General features: G+C 44.4%; 2 non-coding genes and 1 pseudogene across 2 annotated transcripts; 1 reads left to right on the plus strand and 2 right to left on the minus strand.

Annotated features, from left to right (window-relative positions):
- Nucleotides 1–7,645: 7,645 nt before the first annotated feature.
- Nucleotides 7,646–7,728, minus strand: TRNAY-GUA (transfer RNA tyrosine (anticodon GUA)). Its single transcript has one exon. It is a non-coding gene; the product is annotated as a tRNA-Tyr (tRNA).
- A 3,050-nt stretch (nt 7,729–10,778) lies between these two features.
- On the plus strand, nt 10,779–13,051 carry LOC147991425 (small ribosomal subunit protein uS2m pseudogene; annotated as a pseudogene).
- Nucleotides 13,052–18,847: 5,796 nt separating this feature from the next.
- TRNAD-GUC (transfer RNA aspartic acid (anticodon GUC)) lies at nt 18,848–18,921 on the minus strand. The gene has a single exon. It is a non-coding gene; the product is annotated as a tRNA-Asp (tRNA).
- Nucleotides 18,922–23,939: the final 5,018 nt, after the last annotated feature.

A 23,939-nucleotide genomic window follows, 5' to 3' on the forward strand; every position in this document is an offset into this window, starting at 1 on the left:
CTGCACTTTGAAAGCCAAACCCAAGAAAGACCATATCAACTACTCTCCAAATAGCAGGATAAATCACGGAATTCAAATGGAAGACAGAAAGAGAAGGCAATTCAAACCTAATGGCCAAACGAATCCAAGACAGAAATACTTATAGCCAGAAAAGAATAACAAGAGAACGAAAACAACTCCATATTCTACTGGCCTGCCTCTCTGATCTACTATCCAACTGCCATGGAAGCACCACTGTTCACCCTAGGCTCACATTCTGGCACTTCGTTCGCTGTGTACTCAAAGGACTTGCTTGTCTTTTGACTCGGGCAAAAACCGCAGGAGTGAATTGACTCGTAATTATACAAACAAATGACCCAGCTGGCCTTCTCCTATCCGGGGAATCATCGGGACATGCTTCACTTAAAGTGATTATACCACATAGTTTAGGGAAGCGAAACCATAGTTCGGGTTAGTTCACACTAGATTATCGAAGCTTGTAACACCTGTTAGAACACATTAGGAAAGCGCAAAAGATTTCTATTTGGAGTTCGCTCGTTTAGTTGCTCGATCGCTGCCATCCGCATTGGGCTAATTCAAATCCTATGCTCCATGCTCTTGCGGGTTTGCTCCATTTGAACTTGTCCACACTGGCATAACCAGTATCTCCCCGGAACTAAGAGGCATGGATACCCATCTTTATCGATTCAAAGAAATGAATAAGTATCAGCGAGGCGGGGAATACGGGCCCGGTAGAGATAGGGATGATCGGCAAGCGCTACGAGCGGGGCCGATGTTTCGTGTTGTGGGTGGCCATCGGATTGTTCAGCGTGCCCATGCGGATCCCTACCAATGTCCTAGACTACAAGTTCGACAAACTTCCGGCTTGGGTCAGGATACAAAGTTACCCGGGATGGGCTTGCCCTCTGGATCACGCTGGGTCCTTGCTTGTTCCAACGTCATGCTAGGAATGTATCACGTGCCCATGCAAACCAAAGGAAAGCAGATACAACTATTACAGATCCTAGTCCTATTTCCCATCAGAACATAAGGGAGTGGGCTTCCTTTGTAACAGCTCTGTTCTGGTCGTGGCTCACCTCACTGGACCAACGCTTCTGGTCGGAAGCTGGTCGATCGCCTGGTCGGCAACCGGCACAACACCCTTGCCAGTGGGATTTCTGTTGGTTTTCGTACTATGCGCAATGAAAGTTTCCAAAAAAGGAGAGCTCTAAAAACAGCGTTCTACGGGGAGAATGTGATTTTTGTATACTTTGACCCCATACTGGCATGAAACTGATCGGAAAAAGGACCTCAAAAACACCCATTTATTAGGGGAATGTGAAAATTGATGGTTTTCGCCCATACTGGCATGAAACTTTCTCTTTTATTGAGCTCAAAAACAGGCAGAGGGAGATCAGAAAAAGTGTCAAATCCAATAGAACAGAGAACGATGGCCCAAACAGAACAGCTTACTTCCTCTATCCGAGTTGGCAATCAATATCAAGATCAGAGCGCGAGAGCAATGAAACAACAAGTCCACCGTCCCTTCACCAGCCAAAGAAAGGAGAAGACTAAGCAGCTCAATAGGGTCTCGAGTACGACTATAGTACCAAAGCTTGGTGCTTCTACCAGTCAAGCAATTACCACGGGTGGATATTCAATAGAAAGCCTACTTGAGTAGGTCAAACAGCGGGGATCTCTCAGTTCCAATGGCTGGATCTCAGAATCGCGTAGATGGGTAGAAGTAATGGGCAAACGCACCTAAGTTAGAGATTTCAACTACTACGGTAGTGATGGGGTGCCTGTTTACCTAAGTAGGCCTAGTTCTTTCTATAATGAGCATTCGCGTCCGGGGACTTTGATCCAACTTCAGCCGATGGGGAAACGGCAAGGGATGCACCGGTATCTGGACACGTGATGGACCCAGTAGTAAATATTCCTTTGTGGAAGGCTTTGGTTATACCTGGGTGGCAAAGCGAAGTTTCTGGTGGGTAGGTGTCTAAAACAACCCTCTGCAAGGAAGCACGCCCGTATCAATCCTTTAATCGGAGACTAGACTAGCGTTAGGAAGGACAAAGGAGACAGACAGAATTTACATCAGAAAAAAAAGGACTTTTTGAAGTTTGAGTGAGGATAATTGTCTTAAATTTCGGAGAATCGGCTGAAAAAACGCGGAATTGTCTTCGCCTTTGTAAGCGAAAATGTCCAGTAAAGCCTATCTCGCTTTTAGCCTTCATGGTGAATGGCCCACCCTTTCTTTGAACCTTGTCAATGATCGAACGAACTTACAGATATGAACTGAGTGCCATTTGATGAGTAAGATCGAACAAGGGAGAGGGATATGGAAAGGATGAAGTAATGGAAGAGGAAGTCATTGCTAGTAGTAACGACTTGTCACGATCCATTGGTTCATATAGAATCCATGTCCTAGGTCTATCAAAAAACATTCTTTTCGCTAAGCGTATATAATAAAATAGAGTGAAAGGGTCCACCCCGAAACCAAGGGGGTACTAACTAACAGCTGAGTCCTCTCCGAACCGCAGGAGATAGTTGCCCATCATACGGCTCACCAACTTCACTTGCCTCTAAGGGGGGCTCGCTCCGGGCAGGTTCGGATCACTTACTATACACGGCCCTACGAAGGGGTTAGGAGCGTTTTCAAGATGATTCTTTCTTTGTCGAGACGAAAAAGGAACCCATCTTTTCGATTGAAAAATGTGAGTCTGTTTTGCCCACTTTATCCATCCCCCTCTATCAAAATGATCAAAAAGGCATTTCAAATGCTTCTTATTCCCGTGTTTGATCTTATCCATCTCTGCCCCGCTTCCATGTGGGCAGAGACCCCTGTAGAGAATGAAGAGGAGCCAAGGATCTTACTCTCAAGAGTGCTTCGATAGGCTCCACTCTCTCCCCTGAATAAGTCAGGCTCCGTTAGCCTGGGCTGAGATGGGGATAACGAGTCGACGATTGAAGCCCCCAACGTTCTGCCAGACACTGGACAGGGGTAAGCTCTGTAAATGTGTAGAGCCAAGTGTAGTGTGGTGTAGTAGTAGGCACTTCTAGGCCCCTTCCCGGCTACTGGATCACTCCAGTGCTTCGGGTACTACGGACCCTCTGCCATCCATTGCAGCAGAGCCGTTTCATGAGCGGGGGGGCTAAGCGCAGTTCTTTGAATCAAAGGTTTCATGAAATCGAAATCGATTCTTTTTTAGATATCTGGATAGATGGATGGATCTATCTTTCTATTCAGATATCTTTTGCAATCAGCCCCAAATCCTTGATTTGGCCAGGAAACAAAGCACTGCTTTGGGCCCAGGAAGCGAAGGGAATGAGCTCGGCTGCTTCTCCCCCACACTTCTTTATTTCTCCGTGCCCCTTCCGCATGCGCTTCGCGCGCCATTGGCGCTTTGCTCTCCTCTTATTTCTTCATTGGAGGGTTCGGATGGACTTCGCCGTTCTTTCCCAACGAAAATGGAAAGGGCTGTATCACATCGAGATGTCGATTCGTTTTCCGCCCCAAATGAGATGGGGAATTAGTCACCTCTGTCCCTTCATCTTTTTGAAAGGAATCGAGGCCCGGCCCGGCTCGCGTCGTTCCAACAACCGACGGGGAGCACCTCAGTATACGATCGCGCGCAGTAACTGGGAGTCCTATTACACCTAAGGCCAACTTCCATTCACCAAACCCAGGTTCATCTCGTGTAGTGATTGTGGACTCGTACAAGGATATGGAGTCGACGGTTGATGTATCAGACTCGACCCTGTCTTTCGTAGCATGCATTCCCATCTGTGTTGCAACTGATTCGGTAAGCTACGTGTCCGGTGCACGGAAAACTGCCTTCGGTCTCCCAACCTTACTCATGGCAACCTTCCGGCCGCCCAACGACCTATAACGCTAGTCACTACTCCCACTGGGGCTAGGAAGTAAGCCCCACAACCCAAAGCGGCGAAGAACAAATAGAATTTGCTACAAAAGCCGGCTAACGGGGGTATTCCTGCGTATGAGAACATTGTAATGGAGAAGGTCATAGCCGAAATAGGATTCGTTTTGGCTAGAGCGCCCAAATCCGCTATATATTTGACACGGGTTTGCCGTAATGCTGGAACTATGGCGAATGCATCTATCGTCATTGATGCATAAATAAATATACCAATTAGTAGTGATTGAATTCCTTCTATGGTTCCACATGAGAAACCAGTACGAATATAACCTACATGTCCAATCGAACTATGAGCTAGAGGTCTTTTGACTTTCGTTTGGGCCATGGCGGCCAGTGCTCCTAAGATCATAGAAGCAATGCTGCAGAAAAAGAAGATTTGTTGTAATGTACCCCCATAGGAAGCAACAATAGAAACACGTGACATATTTGCAGAAATAGAGATTTTAGGCGCAATAGAAAGGAATGCTGTCACCGGGGTGGGTGAACCCTCATAGATATCAGGTGCCCACATATATAGAGTCAAAAGAGAGATTGAGTCCGAGGGAGAGGGGGGTTTTCTTGGGGCTCGAGAGATTGAATAGATAGGGCCCCACAAGTTGTTAATTCGCCGCTGGGGAATTCACACAAAAGGGAAGGACTTATTCTCAACGAAAAAAGTGCTCTCTGAACCGAACGTGAAAGTTGTTTTCCATCAGACGGCTGTTCACGTAACTCCACTCTCGGCTTGGATTATATATCCATTTGGTCCGCTCTCGGCCATTCCACACGCTGCCTAGCAGAGACGTGGTTATCTGAAGTGGATTCTCTCTTTTGTAGTAGATGCCGAACCTGCTGCTCAGTGGGCGGGCGCAGCAGCTACATGGACCCCTTTCTTTATGTTGTTGCCAGCGCTTTCCCGGGCCGAGCCGGAATTCTTTATTAGAACGTCGGCAGGCAAAGCCCGAAGGAAGGCTGCTATCCCCTCGGCCTTCTTCCTTTTCGATGAAAAACAAATCGACATCTCAATCTCCGAAAGCGTTTTCCTTACCCAGCTAATATCCCCCCCTTCGTCGAGCCTTTCCTTTAGTGGTAAGGGATATGCACCTTATCTGAACGTCGGCAGGCATTCCGGAATTCTCCTTTTTTGGCCCCGGGTGAACATAGGCTCAAACATGATTGGAGGGGTCCTAGCTACGCCATGCGTTCAATAAAAAAAAAGCAAGCCTCTGGGAAGCTGCAGGGATTACAAAAAGAGGGTGCTTTCCTGTGTTGCACTGAAAAAAGGACAAAGGAGAAGACGCTCTTCGACTTTCTTTCTTCCTCCCGCGCCCGCCTAAGCCCGGCCCGCGTTAGAGGGGAAGATTAGCAAAGCGGAAAAAGACAGAGGGAGGGGGAGCTGCATCTTATTCTCTTCGCGAGAACTTCAGGATCGGAGAAGCATTCGGAAGGGGCGAGGCCTTCATTTCGTTGGCAGAAGCAGAAACGATCCAATCCATTCGGGGCTTCGGGGAACCCAAAAACGAACTCTGTTTACTTTTTTCATAGATAGATGATATATATAGGAATAATATATACATCCCTTTACTTTAGATGTCTATGTATCTATTTTGGAATCATCTCCCGATTCTCTTTTTTTTCTAATTCGCACTGCTCTTTCTCTCTAAATTGCATCAAAGAAAATAGAGAGAGAGAGAGAGAGCAGATGGATCCTATCCCCTATAACGAACACTCATTCCTATCTATTGATAGAAAAGAAAGATCTTCGTCACGGACTTTTTCTTTGTTCTTTTTTTTTTAGATTGGAGGAATTCCTCATATCCAAGGCAGCTCCCCACAAACACCCCACCCATATGACTATGCCCCCTTTTGAATCGACAGTAGATTGGGCTTCATAGCTACTTTCATTCTAAAGACGAATATTAGTCAATAGGCAGGCTTCTTTCAGTAGCAAACATATTCATTTTCACCGGGCTCCGCGCACCTTTGGTACTTCTGGAGGGCAAGCAGTTTTATAGTGACTTCTTTCTTAGGGTAGGGCGACGAATACTTCCAATTCCGGAAAGGTCATTGGGTCGCCTTTGGAAGCTAAAGCGAAAGTTGTAGAAAGCCGGGAGAAAAAGCGAAAGCTTGCTCGAAACGGCCTATACCCTAACCCTCGGAAGCGAAGACGCAAAGCGTCACTTTTTTCAAAAGGAAGGAGTTTTTTCTGACTGAATCCATCCATAAAGCCGCCAAGGAAACGAAGTTCGTTCCCTTTCATCAAGTGGGTAAGGTAGGCAAACCACTTAAGCTTTGCCTTAGACTGACGGAACAAAGCTAAGAAGTAGGCTGAATGGAAAAAGGAAAGGGACAAGGGCGGTCGTCGCTTGGCGCGAAGGCTGCTGGTTCGGTACGGTACTAAAGGTCCTCGGACTTCCAGGCGGTTTTTCTTTTGGGCTGCTGTGAACCCTTGGATCTCGCCAATACAGCCTCCTATGGTTTTCGTTACCGAGATATCTTTTCTTTTTTCCCAGGGATTTTTTGGGTAATCAGCTCCCATGCTGCAAACAGTCAAATCTGAACCTTGTCGCTCTTCTTTCCTCGTGGGCAGGAAGCACACCAGCAGCGTGCGTTGCGTGATTCCACTGTGTTTTTTGCACTTGACTGGGTGGACAGTTGACCGGAAGATAACTTCGATTCGCCCGGCCAGCAGGCGGGCGGCGTGCTTATCTTGTGTGACAACACTACAGAGCGAGTAGCTCTTCTAGTCGGGCAGCTGTGTGACAACACTCCTGAGAAAGCGGCGCTTTTGTGTAACATGCTATGGTCTCAACGCCCTTACGAGGTAGTGATGAGTTTCACGCGCTCTAAGCCCGGCCCGCGCGCAGTTAGGAGGATTGGCCGCTATCTGAGCGGTACCACCCACCCTACCCTACTACCTATAGGGGGCCGTCCGTCCTACAGCCGCCCGAAAAGGAACTGCAGTAATCTTGAATAGGAATCCTACAGCGATAAAAAGAATCCCCATAAAAATACCACTAGATCGAGCACCAGTGATTTCGTATCCGGTCAAAATCTTGGCTAATTGATCGAAGTGGGTAGCTCCAGTAGACCCATAGATCATGGAACAAATAGGGTGGGTAGGCCCAACCACCACACTACACGTATAGACGCGAACCCCCCTCCTTACCGTACGTGCGACTCTCACCGCATACGGCTCGCACAAAGACTCCAAAATCCATCCCGAGCTTTTTATTCCACCTCTCCCTCCTCTCCAATCCTCGATCAAACTAGCCTTCCCCAGCAAGAAAACGTATCCGCTTTAGCAACAAAGCGCTCATCCCTTGCTTGTTCTTGAGCGCGCAAGGCGCTCAAGACGGTGATTCTTGCTTAAAAAAGGGCTAAAGCACTCCAGCTTCGAAGCTGGAGTTTGCAACTTCAAAACTACAGGTTTTAGCCCTCCTGCTGGGTGGGCGCTTCCTTCGTCTATCGTATGTCTCGCTTGGCTTCGTCCCGAACCAAGGAGGCATGATGGCGGGCGCGTGCGTGTGCCGACTGCAGAGACTACAAGCCGACGCCGGAAGCGACTCGCTTCTATTCTCGATTGGATATAGATGGGGAATCTCTATAGATCGTCTTTTTTCGACAACCTCTCTAAAACGCATACGAGAAAATTGCACTTCACGGCACGGCAAAAAAAAAGAGCTTCGCTCGGTTGGCCCTCCTAGGCTTCCGCCTACTTTCTCTTCTCTTAAGTCTACAACAAGTGGGAGAGGCAGGATTCGAACCTACGTAGAAAACCTTCAACAGATTTACAGTCTGTCGCTTTTGACCGCTCGGCCACTCTCCCCTTCCCGGGGATACGCCCTCCTCAAACAAAGGGTTCCTGAATAAGAAGGATGGCGGCCTTCGTTCTTAAGTTAAGAAGAGCAGATGGAACTATTAGATTTGCTAGCGTTCCGGGAGAATAAATAAGGTCATTTAGTAAGTTCATAACAATTTATGTAAAGCAAGGGGCAAAGCTTCTACGACAGCTTCCCCCTCATTGCCATCGTCGGCCTTCCCCAGCTCCCCTCCTTCGTCGCTTCTGGCTAAGCATCTTTCGGCGGAGGAAAGGAGGCGACTAGTCGCTTCTGGCGAAGCAGCGAGTTCATGAGCAAGTGAATGAACGAGCAGCGAGTGAAGTGCAACAGTCGTAAGCAAGGCTCGCCATGTTCCTAAAAGGAGTGACCATCTTTTCTTCCCTTCTACTGACACTGAGCGAGCAGCAAGCATAGGCAATAGTTTCCGTAGGGGTGGGGCGCAAGCAAGCGTTTTCAGGCTCCGCTAGCTAGCGTACTCTTCTGCTATCAATGAAACCGAAAGAAAAAACCAGTGCCCTTTCGTATAGATCGAGACGCAGTACTTTTTCTTTACTTCTTCCATACTAGGAAGAATGGAAGGAAATCCTTCGATAACACTTCTTCCTTATTTGAAGAAATGATATTCGACGCCCGTGGAAACTCTTTCATTTCAAAAAAGTTCTTCTTCTTAAGAAGCAAATAGCATTTCCTATTGATTTGTCCCCTGGACTAGACCTATGTAGATTCGGAATTATCCGTCGCTACGCTGTTCCCAAGGACTAGCAAAATCGAAATAGCGAAATTCTTGGGTCATCTCAATGGGTTCAGAAACCACACGTTTCTCTGGATCATCATAGCGTACTTCCACATATCCACTCAGAGGAAAGTCTTTTCGTAATGGATGACCCTCGAAACCATAATCTGTTGATATACGGCGTAAATCCGGATGATTGATGGAAGAAACACCAGACATATCCCATACTTCTCGCTCCCACCGGCCGGCTGATGGAAATAGACTGACTACCGGAGATATTCGTGTTACTTCGTCTGCACTTGTTTGTACACGAATGCGTGAGTTATACCGAGTACTCAGTAAATTATGGACAACTTCAAATCTTCGTTTTCGAGAGGGATGATCCACTCCGCAAATATCGATCGAAACTTGAACCCTTGTATAGGTATGCCATTTTAGAAAGCACAACAATGGAAATGGGTAGTCAGTATTGGTATAAGATCTATTCCCATGTTCCGATCTTTTCATTTTATGTACCCATTTCTTGGGTAAAATCTCCCAACTATATTGGAAAATGGATTGGTTATCCATAAATGAAAATAAAGAAAGCTTTATTTTGGTTCCGCTTCTTGCTCTAAGCAGAAAGACTTGTCGGAAATCGCCGGTTGGGTTGGTCCGACCAAGAAAGGCATGGGAGTGGAGAGGCAGAAGTGAAAGACTGGCTACCAATAAAGATCCAAAACTGCACACTTTATATAGTTATGTATCCAGGATCGGCTGCATGCTCTAGTGTTGAATCGGGTATAGAACCCAGGATGCTTGGTTACAATTCCGAATCCGCTAAACCATCGCTCGGGGAAAAGTATTATACAGAGCATTAGTACTTATTCTGATCCTTTCCTTATATTTAGATTCTAGTAGTTTATTTCAGTCGTATTCGTATCCTTACTGCGGTTTAGTAAGGGTAACAAATAAAAGTATGCAGGTTCTATTTTATTGTTCCGAGACATATGATGATAGCATTGAGAATGAGAAATCTTTGCAAAATGCACGTATTATTAAGGAGTTCTGGAACGATTACTACGCTAAGCTGTTGGATATTGACAAAACGAAAAAGACTTCTAATGTTGATATGTATCAGGATGATGTTAGAAAGTTGTTGATTAATGAAAAGAAGAATCAAAATGGTGTGTTTTCCGATACTGAATTAATAGATTTACAGAATCAAATTGCAAATTGCACAATGAAGTTCGATGAGGATAATCTATTTAAAGTAACTCCTAACATAGTAAAGTTCTTGATTAATAAAGATCAGCCTAACGCTAAGCAATATCTAAAGGGTTGCCTACCAAGTAGCTTACCTATGCTTAAGATGTTTGGTATCTATACGCTTGAGGCTATCATGATTCATGTACTAGGCTTGGTATTCAACACTCTTCAGGAATCATCCGCAGTTAAGGCAGCTAGATTTATAGATCAACTTAATTCAACTGTACGAGAACAAGCAAGGTTTCTACAATACAAAGCACCAGGTAGTGGTAAGGTGGAAGCAGTACTCACTAGTAAGGTAGAATCAGTTAAGGATGTTGTTCAGCCCAAAGGTGCTAGCAAAAAAGAGAAAAAGAAAAAAATTCAGTGTCATTATGATATCGGGAAATACTTGCTCCAATTCATGATTGAAAGAAATGTTCTACATATATCAACAGATAGGGGAGTAACAAAAGAAGATCCAGTGCTGGTTCTTAAGAAAGGTCAAGGGTATATAGAGAATTCTTGTTATGTTATGTGCAATTTGAACATAAATCTGCTCCCTATCAAACTCAATCTTCCGATGCTTTGCAAACCCTTGGATTGGCAACCAGCAGAGAGGGGGTCTGATCCTGATACATTATCGGATCTGATAGGAGGTTACTTATGCAAACCCACGGGGGATATCTAGAATCACTTTCGGCTATTAACTTCCCATGACTTAAACCACTTCTATATAAAGTTACATAAAAAAGAATACAAGCAGATGTGTGATATTTTGAATGGGCTTCAGTCTCAAGCGTTTGAAATAAACAAAAGGCTCTTGAGATTTCTGGAAAAGAATCGTCAATGTTTAGTTGAGTGTGGGCTTCTTTTACCAAATGCTCTGGCTCGCGTGAATCCGACAGAAGCCTCAGACATATTGAGGGAGTGCTACTTCAATAACGTCAAAGGTATTAATAATGCTTGTAGCTATAACATACTGTTAAATAAATTATTAAAACAGGTGCAGCAGGCTAGTTATGAAGATTTTTTAATAAGACTTGCGTCAGCATACGAAGGTTATCAATTCTATTTGCCAGCATTCATGGACTTCCGTGGTAGAATCTACCGTTCAGGTGTATTGCATTTTCATGAGCGTGATTTGTCAAAAAGTTTATTACTCTTTTCTGCCGATCATCCTCAACCTCCAGCACAAAACCACCTGTCGGAAAAAAAGAATCTCAGTCAACACTTAGCATGTGCTGCAGCCTTTAAGTATCCAAAGTTCTCGAACTTAGATGATGCCCTTAAATGGTATAACGAACACCAGACTGAAATGTTTACTTCGGACGAAAGTTTCATTCAATTTGCTGCGCAAGCTAGTGATCCATTTTTTTTCATAGCCAAGATCCTTTCTCAGGATGAAGGAGTGAGTAATTATCATCAGGTTCCAGTGACCCAAGATGCGAGTGCGAGTGCATATCAAATTATGAGTTATCTCTTGCTTAACTTAGAAATGGGTAGGAGAACGAATCTTCTTCCATCTTAAGACGGTAAAATCCAAGATGTGTACATGTGCTTGCGGGATGAGCTTAATAAATTCTTGGATACCAGATTGAATAATGTTAGTAGTAGTAATTAGAAGAAAAAACTCATAGATTCTATGTTAACCAGAAAGTTCGTCAAAGGATTGTTTATGCCATCTCCACAGGGGTCCGTCCGGTTCTTCCTCAAATGGGTTGCCTCAATCTTTATCAAAGTTTTGGTATCTAGCTTATCCAGCTACAGTATAGTATACTCCTTCCTTGCTCGATAGAGCTCTTTGAATCCGCTTCAACTAAATGCGTAAAATAGAGTAATTTCTTCAAAAGCCAGTTTCTTTCGAGAAGGCAGGAGGCCCATAGCGAGTTACAATAGTGCCAGTTCTTGTATGGAAGGCCGTAATTCCGGTAACCTCGACTGCTCTAAGAATGATCCGGGCTAGCCGGGCACATCACATCAAAGTTAGGTCATTTGTCAAAAACATGGCAAATAGCTCAGTTGGTTTGGTAAGGGAGCTATTCTCTCACTTAAACCACTCCCATATTAGGTATTCTATCTCGTCTTAAAGTTCCCCCGCATTACCCATAACTTACCACCTGTATCTCCGGAACTCAAATCGCAAAATGACAATGCTTTCGATAGTCTGTACTAAATTACTTTGTACGAATGCACATCTCGGCCGTCGGGTAGCTGATCACCATTTCAAAGTCTATATCCGTGGTTCAAGAAATGGAATTGCTATTCTCGATTCAGATAAGACACTGATTTGTTTACGAAACGCTCTTCATTTTATAGGATCTCCCAGTCGTCAAAAAGGCCGTTCCTTCTTTTTAAAGACCAATCATTTATTTATTTATGAGATAACGGAAGAAATGGCGAGCTATTTAAGAAGCTATTTAAGAAATGTGAATTCTCATTGTTTCGATGATTCTCAATGGAAGATCGGGGCGTTTTTGACCAAATCTTTTGCAAATAAAAAAAAATTCCGTTCAAGAAAGAAGAAGATCAATTTTGGGTTGAACCAACAACCTGATTGTGTGGTTATTCTGAATGCAGATAGAAAGTCTTCGGTCATACTGGAAGCTGATCGATCACAAATACCTATTCCATCCTTAGTTGATTCTACGATCCCATGGGAATCCTATAAAAGAATCACTTATCCCATCCCAGCGAATGATCCTATACAGTTCGTATATCTATTTCGTCATTCGATCATGAAAACAGTGATTCTTGAACAGAATGCGATTAGTAGAGAAGCGCAATCTCTCAGAGTCACTTTGAGTACGGGGAAGTCCGCAGGAGGGATGAGATCCGCCTGCTACTCCACCTCTTCTTCTTCCCCAATAGACGAAGAAGAAAATAGGGCCAAGGCGCTATTGGAGATGCGCAAAAAATATCCATCGGGAGATGGCGCTGACGCTGACGCTAACGCTCGCAAGGCGGTTTTGCAGGCAATTTCTAAAAATACTTTTTTTTTCGTTGAGCTCATAACCCGGTTTGGGCCGATTGACTCTGAGAGCGATCGAGGGGTCGCGGGCTCACACCTTGCTTTTGCGCATAGGATCGAAGAGATCCTAGAATTTAATGGAAAGAGCAGCGGCTCTCTGAAAGACCTCATTGATCTTAAATTGGATTTGGAAGACGCCTCTAAAAGAGAGGAGATTCTACTTCCATATTTTTCCTCAAAAAAAGAGGCAAAGTCCTAGCGTGATACAAAAAGAAATAATGGGCAAGGGCGGGGAATGATAGGTTCATAGATGTGGAGTAATCAGTTCTTCATTTGAAGAGTTAGTTGGCTGGCCTACCGGCCCGCAGATGTAGAGAGGTTGCCCCCACCATCCTCTTGAACTGCGAAATCAAAGCGATTCCTGTTGATGGAAGAAAGGCTAATTTCGTTTGATCCGATCCGCCTATGCCAGTTCGAGTCTGGCGAGTCGCTATCATCTGTTGCCCTAACTTTTTCTATTAGCTCATCTTGTCCGTAGTGATATTTTGGAGAAGGAGCAATTACCGGAGTGAGAAAGGTAGAAAGAAGCAATCACGAAAGCTAGTGCTAGTTGTGGCTTTTTGTACTAATCTTGTTTGTTCGGTAGCTCGCATCAGCAGCTTTAAAAGGAATAGAAAACGAGGCTTTTTCCACCACACCAGGGGCGGGCATTACGCTCAAGCAGGGGAAGTCAATTTGACTGCTGCTCGAGAACCTGTTTGAACAAGAAGAAGTAGCATGGCTCCAGCGGGGCAGAGCCAATTGGCTACGACATGGTGACCGAAATACAAATTTTTTCCACCACTTTGCAATTGCAAGAAAAAAGAGGAATCTGATCAAGTACTTGATGAGCGATACTGGAGATCGAATAGAAGGTAATGACTTACTCGATGCACATATTTAGGGCTATTTCTCTCATCTGTTTAATACGCAATTCTCTTCGATAAGAAGGGTTCTCTTGTGTTCCAGGGTTGATTAAGCGTCTGGTGGAACAGGGATACATTGTGTGAGGCCAAATTGCCTGACGAATTGATGAATATGGCTCAATATAGACTGGTCCAGGTATACCGGTCAGTCTTGAGCCACCAGGATAGCCTTCCACATATCCTGTTCCTCCCTTGAGTGGTAACTCTTTTCTAACCTTAGAATCCTGAACCAATTTGCTCCAAAGACTCTGTCATTGAAAGGAGTCCATAGGTTGATAAAATAGGTTTTCATGAAAACCACACGTAGATAGAAAAGGTAAGAGTTACACGTGCCAGAAGCGAGGAATACCGCTCGGAAGCCCGATTGAACCTGTCCTCATTCACTGCTATCTCCATATATTGGATGCCAAGCTTGAAAGGGTAATGGTCCGAGAGGATGGGGCCGTAGTCTTCTATTACGCACGCTACGCAGACGATATGGTCTTCGGCTTACCGAGAGGGGATAAGTCCACGCGAGTCACCCAGGGTCTCAAAAAGGTCTTAGCTAGAGTCCTTAGGGAGCTCCTACAGGGCTTCACTTCTACTGAAATTTCCAGAAAACAACCAGGGAGGCTACAAATTATCGGCTTGCCCCTGTCTCTGAAAAGTGAAGGTCAGCTCCACGTGGGTATTCCATCCAAACGATGGGAGAAGAGGATGACACTTGTTCGTATTGAAAACCGGAGACGAAGGGAAAGAGGTTTGATTGGAACATGTTCTACAAGAACTCCTGTGTAGAACACGCCCGTATCTATTCTATGGGCTGGCTTCAGGCCAACCCTACTGCTGAAGTAGAAAGCATCATATTCCGGTTTTTCCAACACTTGATCAGGAACCGGGCGCAGAAATTCCTTGAAGAGAAGGGGATGCCTACAACCAATGCCTAAATAAAGGCATATGTCGAAAAGTGCAACTACTAATAGATTCAGTAAAGGAAGGCCCGGAACGGGCTGAGCTACTGCCCGAAATAGAAGAGGACGACTAGAGTAGAGGAGCCTAATTCCAATCCAAACAATTGACGAGGGAGTCTAATTATTTTTCCGTTCTTGATTGTTTCAATTGCACTTTCTTCATTGGAGGGTTGCTTGGAAAGTGCGATAGTTACGGCGCTTGGAGTATACGGATTGAATTCTTCCTTCTTCTATAGGTCTTTCTGGGCGGCGAGGCGGAAAAAAGGTGTAGAGAGGGAGAAGGTACATAAAAAAAAACGATTTCTAAGGTAGAAAAGAGGCATCCACCAGTCATTGAGAACAGCTAATCCCGGAATTAGCAGGCCGGTATGCGAAGAGAATTCGGTATTGAATCCGCGAGGCCAGGTGAAGAAAAGTCCAATATGGGTGGATTACCTTTTTCTGAAGGATAAGTCTCTGGGACTGACTGAACTGAATGTATAGCGTCAAGATAAGAAGCACGGTAGTCGAAGATGTACCTTGTGGGGTGGGGTACGAGTAGACCAGACCAATGATGAAAAGCATAGATACGAGCATGGCCTCCCTGTCTCAAAAGCAGGCCGCCAAGGGTGCTCGCATGAAGCATTTCTCACTCATAAATAAGTAGTTATCACAAATTTAGAAACATGCTCTGATTTCTCTTATCGAATTTCATTCAGATTTTCCAGTATTCGGAGTTGCTTGGGAAAAGGTCTAGTCAGGGTCGGTTCTGTTCGGAGTTTCGGGTTGATCGGAAAAAAACACCCTAATTAAGACTTTTGTATAGTTTGTGTCAACCTGAGTTTGGTTAAGTGCCCGCCCGCCTAGATAGATACATAAGTGTCAGTTTGAATGAAGTCAAGTGTAAACCGTGTCAACAACGAGAAATTGAAGTGTAAATCTGGATGGTTTGAAGTGGAAACCTTAACATGCAAAAGTGTCTACCTCATTAGAAAAGCAAGTATCTACCGGCGATATATTCATTCGAGTATCAACCGGCGTCAACCAGTTGTCAAACTCCAAATATTTCGTTCGTAGGGGCATGAAGAAGTTGCTAAACCGGTTGTAAAGTGGCTCTGATAAAAACCATCATTGCTTTATTTTTTACTTTTCATCTAGTAACGTGCATGAATGGATATGGTGGGTAAGATTTGAAAACGTTTGACATCAACCGGGCTCTACTTTGCTTTTACTTTACTTCACTTGCCAGGTCATTGTTGTCGATATTGAGGTGAGGACTCTCTCTTTATTCTCGTTTTATTTCTCACTAAATGATCTAACAAACGCATGATTTGATTACTAAATATTGAGTCATTGAACGAATATTCGAGTAAATTCACCTTTTTCTATGAAAGCAAGGATTGGGCTGGGTTGCTTATTCGTCATCACGGAGCAACCCGGTACCTTTTCTTAGGCGAGCGACTGAGACGAGAGCTTTCAATTATGCCGTTTTGGTCAAATCCCAGGGCTCTTTCTGATTTGATTAAATACTTCTATGTTGTATGATAATAGAAAGTCAAGATCTCACTCGCTTTTTCTGCTTTGTATTCTCGGCTGTTGCCTTTTTCCACATCGATTGCTATAGGAGTTCCATCCTCAACCTATGTATGCTCAAAGAACTGGATCACGGAACTCTCAGCCCTTCGCCCCAAGGCTACGAAAACGTTTCTACTCCCTTTCCCTTCCCAACGTCATATCTTTCTTCGACAAGAAGGAAAGATCACTCTCTATCTAAATGATAGAACCACTGGCACGGTACCTTTCACATTGGTAAGTCAAATCCTGGTGAAGACATCACGAGCAATGACACGACGACATCATCTCCACTTCGTAGCCCATCGGTCTTCATTCATTGAAGCCAGGGCATTGACTGACTTTCAGCGATCGCTATAAGAAAGACATAAAAAAAGTTCTCCTAAACCTGTTCCTTTCCGTTACTACTACTTGGAATTGGAAGTCTAGGAGCAGGACTAACCTTTTTCTTTCGTTTAAATAAAGTCGAGATGTAGCTTTCTCTATCTCAAGAAATTATTCCACCTCCATTCATTGGAGAACAAAGCGTTATCTGATTAGATCCTTGCTTCAAACTCAACCGAATCAAGTTTCAAAAATAGATGTGGAAGAGGCAAAGGGAAGAGCGGGGTTGCCGAATTGTTTCTCAGAGCCGGACGAAACATCTATCTCTATTTACAATACCCTTACCCCCAAGAAAACTTTGTCGAAAAAGGTTGTCATCGTAATAGGGATTGCACCTCAACATGGCAGCCCTCAATTCTGCCAATTGTGTGTGACTTGTACTCTTCTAGGCTTCCTCTTTGCCTCAAGTGATTAAACTCATCAACTACACCAACCACATTTCTTACCTCAAACCTCTCTACAATCTCTTGAATTCACTCTTGCCAAGATACTTGTCCCCTATTCACTAAGAAACTGTTGTACCAGCTTTCAGCTCTCCCCCTAAGGTGCATAGCCGAAAGTTCTACCTTGTACCAATCCGTAACTTGGTACACCGAAAAGTAATGTTCACACTTTTGTATCCAAGACCTGGCCCCTTCAAATATTGGAAAAGAAACTCTAGGAGGTTGATGTATCTGCTGCCCATATTGATATTGATTTTGCGGCCTTTGTTCTTGCAGGTATTGGTACGGGTCATGCTGTTGAGTTGGAAGCGGTTGGTTAAGGTAAGTATATATTGGCACTTCTGGTTTCATGGAATTTCCAGCATAGGGCAAAAGTATTGGTTGGGAAAATGGGATATTTGGTATTGAATTGGGTCTTGGTTGTGGTGGTGGAGGTGCAGGATTAGGTCTAATATTATCATGTTTTGAGCTGTGAGGAAGGCCATAGGTGGCTGGAAACAAGTGTTCGTGCCAAGGTTTTGAGGGGGATAGAGAGGGTTATTTTTGTGATTGGGTCTTTTAGTTGCTTTGCTACTAGAGGTCTAGGTGGTCAGGGGTTTAAAGGTCTGGAATAGGTGTGAGTGGTGGTCGTATTCAGTACCAATGGTACGGTAATTGGAGGTTCAGGCGGTTCAGGCCTAGGATAAGAGCTAGAGGCTTGTTGAGGGGTAGCCATGGTTTCAGCTTCACTGGCAACAGCTGGTAGGGACATTTGTTGTGGTGTTCTAGGAAAATGAACCATATTGCCCCTAGTTGTGTTAATCGAGCTATGCTCTTCTTCAACGCTCCGCGCCTTCAAAAAAGTAGTTTTGTTGCTTGCGCTTTAATTTAGGAGTTTCAACTTAACTAGCATATGTGCATTTGGGTTGTTGGCATATGTCGGCTACATACTGGATGCTTTTCCATCATTGTTCGACTTGCACAGAAACAATGGGTCCCTTCTGGTTTCTTTTTCTCCCTCCAAGTTTGTTCTTCACTGTAATGTGTGTCAACTCAACAAGAGTGAGCACACCCTTCCTGCTGGTCTTCTTCAACCTTTGTCTGTTCCATTACAACCTGGGTCTTCTATTTCAATGGATTTTCTTGAGGCACTCCCCAAGTTTTATGGTTATAGCTCAATACTTGTGGTCGTGGACCGTTTCACTGGCTCATTTCATTCCTCTATCTCACCCTTTTAGCTGTATACCCTATCTTGTATCCAGTAGTAAGTCTACTCTTCTTACCCCCTCTCCTCTACCTTTTGTGGCCCATCTATTAGCTTTTTGACCATCTTTGAGTCATAGCGAGACGGCTCTATCTCTTTTCACAAGTACAGCCGTAAGTACAGTTGCGGGCGTCAACGATCAGCAGTACTGAGCTACGGAAAGTCTATCGAATTATAGCTACGGAAAGTCTATTGAAAGGACCTAATCAAAGGCTACTACAGCTATAACTGACCCGCCTATGGAATCTATTGGCTCGGCTGAACCGACATGAAATGAAAGAGAGGAAGGCGGAAGCTATTGGCAAATAGAGGGGGGATGTTCTCCGTGTCTTTTAGCCCTCACTAGATGACAACTTGCTTACTTTTCACTTCTTCTTAAGCTTGGCAGACTAGTTCCTGACTGACTTGATAGTGCGATGAGCTTACTTGCTCTAGTTCTATCCTCAGGATTTACTTACCTGAGTACCTAGCACCGAGGATCGATGTAATTTACTTTCAAAAAGATGCTGTTGATGCTAACACGCATATAAATAGATGTTCCCCACTGCTTGCTCCTCTTACCCGAATGGGGTTATATGCCTTAGTGAAACTCAGGGTAAAGTGGCAGAGGTATGACCTCGGGAAGAAAGAAAGATCGGGCGGGGAAAACGGGGTTCGAACCCGCGACTTCTGGCGTGACAGACCAGCACTCTAACCAACTGAGCTATTTCCCCCTTTCGTAACTACTGTCGATTCAACAGTCACCTACCGGTTACCTTTGTAACTATACCAAAGTAGCTGTACAACAGAATGCCCTTCGCCTTTAGTACTTTTCTTATATATATTATGTTATATACTAAATGTGTCAAAGCAATAGAACTTATTGAAAAAAAAACAAGCCCATCTTTCTCAAAAAGGAAGAGAGGGTGCGCCCCCCCAGAGAGAACCCCATTCTTTCAAGAAAGTTCTAATTAATTATGTAGAAAAAGAAATAAGGAAAATAGGAGTAAGCGAGTAGGGTCAACAAGATTCTAAACGAATACCACAAGTGACGGAACCGACGATGATGAAGAGATAAGGGGCGAAGGAGATTTTTTCTATTATTCCAATTCTTATTTATTGATTATCTAATTTATTTAGATCCATATTCATTTTCATTTGCAAATACAAACTCTCTTTCATTTTCTTTTTACTTTTGCGCTAAGGATAAGGGAACTGAGAAAAAAAGAGCTGGCTTGGCTGGTACATCAAGCATATGACATATTGCTTGTTCGGTGTGGTACACATATCTGTCAATGTCAATCAAGTAAGAAAATGCATTCCCACTGTCTGAGGAAAAGGTGAAGAATTGCAATTTATTGAGCTTGTAAGGCCCGTTGAAGTCCCCGAGAAAGGGTATAAATAGGGCTATAAGTAGGCCGTTTGCTATTGCAATAAGGGCTGCTCGCCTTTCCTTTTGACGGCTTGGCTTCCTATCGCTCCTATGTAGTGGTCGGCCTTAAAAGGAGTCTTCCTACCATACCATCATGCATGCCTATGTTATAGTGCGTTAAGCTTCGCCAGAAGCAAGCAAGATGATGAAGCGAAGCTTCGTAGACAAGGCTCGTTCCGTGCTTGACTTACGAGCTCGTGTAGTAAGGCCTCACCCTACTTCAATAAGGGCTTATGCACTCCACTCGTAAACGAGCGTTAGAGCTTTTTGAGCGAGCGAGCGAAGCCTTCCTGGAGCTTCCCCCTTCCCTCACCCGAGAATTGCATTTCCGCTTCAGCTTCCCCGGTTTAGTTGGTTTGGAGGATTAATTGATTGGATACCCAATCCGCATAATCTTTCAAAGTCACTGCTTCTACGACGATAGGCGTAAAGGCATGATTAGTTCCACGAATCTCACTGCACTGACCATAGTAAACTCCTTCTCGTTGTACCGAGATGGAGGTAAGATTTGAACGACCAGGTACAGCATCACATTTGACACCTGAGGAAGGTACAGCCCAACTATGAGGTACATCAGCGGGTGTTACAATCATACGTAGATGAGTTTTGGCTGGTACAACCACTCTATTGTCAACTTCTAATAAACGTGATTGACCCAATTCTGGATCATCTTCTGGAATCGTATAACTGTCAAAAGTGAGTGACTGTTCATCGGAACTGTTATAGTCCGAATACTCATAAGGTTGGGTCGACGCCCGCCTCCCCCCAAACTTGACTTGCAAGTTTCCCCGCAAAAAGCTCTCCACGCCTACTCTTATTTATAAAGAGCACTATTCTTCTTTAGTTAGGTAGTTCTCCCCCCTCTATGAGACCGTAAGACCCCGGTGGAATCGAAGGCCCGCTTACTAATAGGCAAGAGGGGACCCTTTCTCGCCCAGCCCTACCTACATCAGTGAAGCTGGAACCGAGGAAGACAATGTTCAACACACATGAGACAAAATGAAGGTATGGGACGGCCAGTTCACCACGGAAAGGGATGCTAGTCGGCTTTGGCGAAGTTGTAGGCCCCAATAGATCAGATCTCAAGAGTGATTCCTCACCTATCCTGCCAGGGGCCAAGTCGAAGGCTCGAGTATAGATTCCCTATGCTCATGTGAACGGCCGGCCCGTAGATCTAAAAGGATCCATAAAAAAGACCGGAAAGTATGTTTGTCCACGAAAAAAAACTCGTTCATGAGACCTCGAATTCCCACGTTCCAGCCTGCATTATGCCAGCAGGTCCCACCCCCAATTTCTTGAGTCACCCTTATCTAAAAAAAAAAGGACGGAGTCTATCTAGATCATAGGATCACTGTATTCAGAGGTCAATTCTCTTTCTTTGACCTCCCACCGTTCACGACATCCCTTGCTTCTCGCAAGAACGGCTCCTCGGTGGAGGAGTAGAAGCGCTGGTCCCCTTCGGTCAAGTGCTTGTGCGTGCTCTTACCTACCGTAGGACCTCCGTCCCCGAAGCGAAGAAGGAGGAGCAGGAACAACAGGTTGTCCTCTCTTGGCCCAGTAGTTCCGCAACTACTACCGTGGTTGTTGCCAACGGGGATCCCCCATTCCGAAAGGTAACGGGACCTGCCCTTAGGTCCAAAGTTGTATGCCACTGCTGTGGTGCCGATAGATTCACTACTGAAGCCCCGTTATCGGACATTGCAGGCTTAGCATCTATTTTTCGTATATCGCTCCACCACACCGAGAAGAGGTATGTGTACCTCCAGCAATAACAAGAATGGAACCATAGGCTCCTATGCTGGGAGCATTTCGGGGTATAGGTCTAACCACCTCAACTCCCCGTTTCTGGCATGCTATAGTTCTTTTAGTCTCTCGACGACGGGAATGGGAGATGACCGGTAAGCCAGATGCTTCGCGAACCACCGGTACATTTCGTTGCACTTAAATCACCCTCGTTAAGAGGCGCACTCCGATACCATTGATGTCCAATAGCTTTGATAGTAATGGCTGGATCTACTAATACCCCGTCCATTGAGTATAACAGAGCAAACGATGGTATAGCAATGAACAAAAGAATGACACTTGGAAATATGGTCCGAATAATTTCGATAGTAGTTCCATGAACAATCCTTTGTGGGATTGGATTAGTTTGCTCGTTGAAATGCCATAAAGCGCGAACCAACATCCGTGATACGAAAACCAAAATAAGAATGAGGAAGAAAAAGATATCGTGATGTAAGTCAATGATTCCTTGCATCATAGGTGTTGCTGCGTCTTGAGATCCTAATTGCCATGGTTCCGCAGCATCACAAAGAGCGATTGTGAGGAATCGACATGATAATGAACGAAGAATCATTGGAATTTCCCATCTTTTTCAGCTCTGCTCCCGAAAAGAGAAAGGAAAGGAGACTGATCTTGACGTCGGCGTTGGTTTTTCCAACGAAAGCCTTATTTAGCATGTAACGTGAACATGAGCGGACACCCACACAATCTCGATTGGAAGAAAAAGTACCATACCATTGTCGTTTTTAGGGCGAAAAAGAATGGGTCATCTTTGTCAATTGATAACTGAGTGAGAGAAGACAATCACGTTCTTAAAGCGGTCGGTTCGCCGGATTCACAACCTTCCCCTATTGGCCGGCTGCCCGTGAAACACATAGGCTCCTATCGCATTTATCGATCGAGAATGGTCTCATCACAGAAACACTTTCTATATGTTATTTCGAGATTCGAAGAAGCAAGCAAGTTTATAGGGCATATAGTTGTTTTTTTGTAGGGCGAGCCAAGATCTTATCTTATTTGCAGGTCGTATAAATGAAATGATTGGAAAAATCATATAGAATTTGGAGGTGCGTAGTGTCTTACGGGGCTGGCTCACAATACAACAATTATCGCTACTGATTCCAGATAGAATGTTGATACCGGTGGAAAAGCACTTCTTTCTATGTATAGGGCAGTGAACTAAAAAAAAAGTGTCCTTTCTCGATACATAACATTGTATAAGTCAACCCAAGTCGCTTCTTCATCTCCGGGAATCCGGTAAGGTACTTTTGGAACACCAATGGGCATATTAGATTAATATTATTATATTATAGTAAGAAAACTACACTTTAATATATAAACATAAGAATGGAAGAGAAAGAAAGAACCTGAGAAGAGCTTAGTTGGAACTCTTTACCGGGATCATAGGGGCTATGCTCCCCTCTCTCTGTCTCAGTCCCAGCCAACGGCATAGCAACACCTACTCTTCCTTCTGATGCAGCCTTCCTGGATCCATAATTTGGCTTCCTCGTTTATTGATTGCTTGCAATCGCCACAACACCATTGAGTGAGCGTCATAGAATCCTCAAGGCGTGAAGTAGAAGTTCTTCGAACCTTGATTGTGTGTGTTCGTGCCCACTCCAATAGAGCATTTGGCCCTGTGAGCTTTGACTACGAAAGCTACCTATGTCAATCAGTATAGCCACTAGAGGGATTGGAACAGGTATATTCCTTCTCAGACAGTACTTTAAGACAAACACGGTTCACAAGGTGGATTTTCTATCTATTAGTTGACTACGGAGCTTCCTCATCCCGACCTATCTATATGTGAAAAGCTCTCCGCCAGAATCTTCGTAGTAGTAAGTCGTGGGTTACAAGCTGTCCCTTCCTCAAACCACCCCGCAATAGATATAGGGTTTACCAACCTCAGGCATGGACATAGACACCAGATCATTTTGATAGAAATGAGGTAGACTGGAAGCTGAAGCCAATAGACCAATGGAACTAATCAATCACTTGCTTTCCCGAACTGGACAGCAGGATTTTATCAGCACTGGACTTGAATCGCGTCGATGACTCTAATCTTTAGAGACAGAAGCAGATGGGAGAAGGTTGGATATGGATCATGATCAAGTCTACCTCGTAAGCCACTTAAAGATCTTTGAGCAGCTCGAGAGAGAAATCCGTCTTCATTGGTACAAAATAACCTTCGCCCCCCTTTTTTGTTATGGGATGGTGGTTCCTGTCTATCAACTAAGGTTATAAATTGATTCTATAAGAATCTAGTAGATCACGCACCTATTGTATTTAGTGTGATCTTGTGGGAGAGTAAGGAATCGCACCCTTAGCGTGAGGGGAATAGCCGGTTTCCTTTCCTTAACTAGACTACCTTACGGTAGCTCGACTGGGCACGTCAACGTATGTATTCTGTCTTCCCAATCAAACATTAGTCATTGCAGCTATTTCATCTGGTCTACTAGAGTAGAGAGATCTCTCACTTCACTGCACATCGCACTAACTAATAGCTAGCCGCCTCACGGATCACCTTATTATGTGCAG

This window comes from Triticum urartu, chromosome 1A (genome assembly GCF_056163025.1).
Source record: "Triticum urartu cultivar PI428250 chromosome 1A, HENAU_Tu73, whole genome shotgun sequence".
Classification (NCBI taxonomy): Eukaryota; Viridiplantae; Streptophyta; class Magnoliopsida; order Poales; family Poaceae; genus Triticum; species Triticum urartu.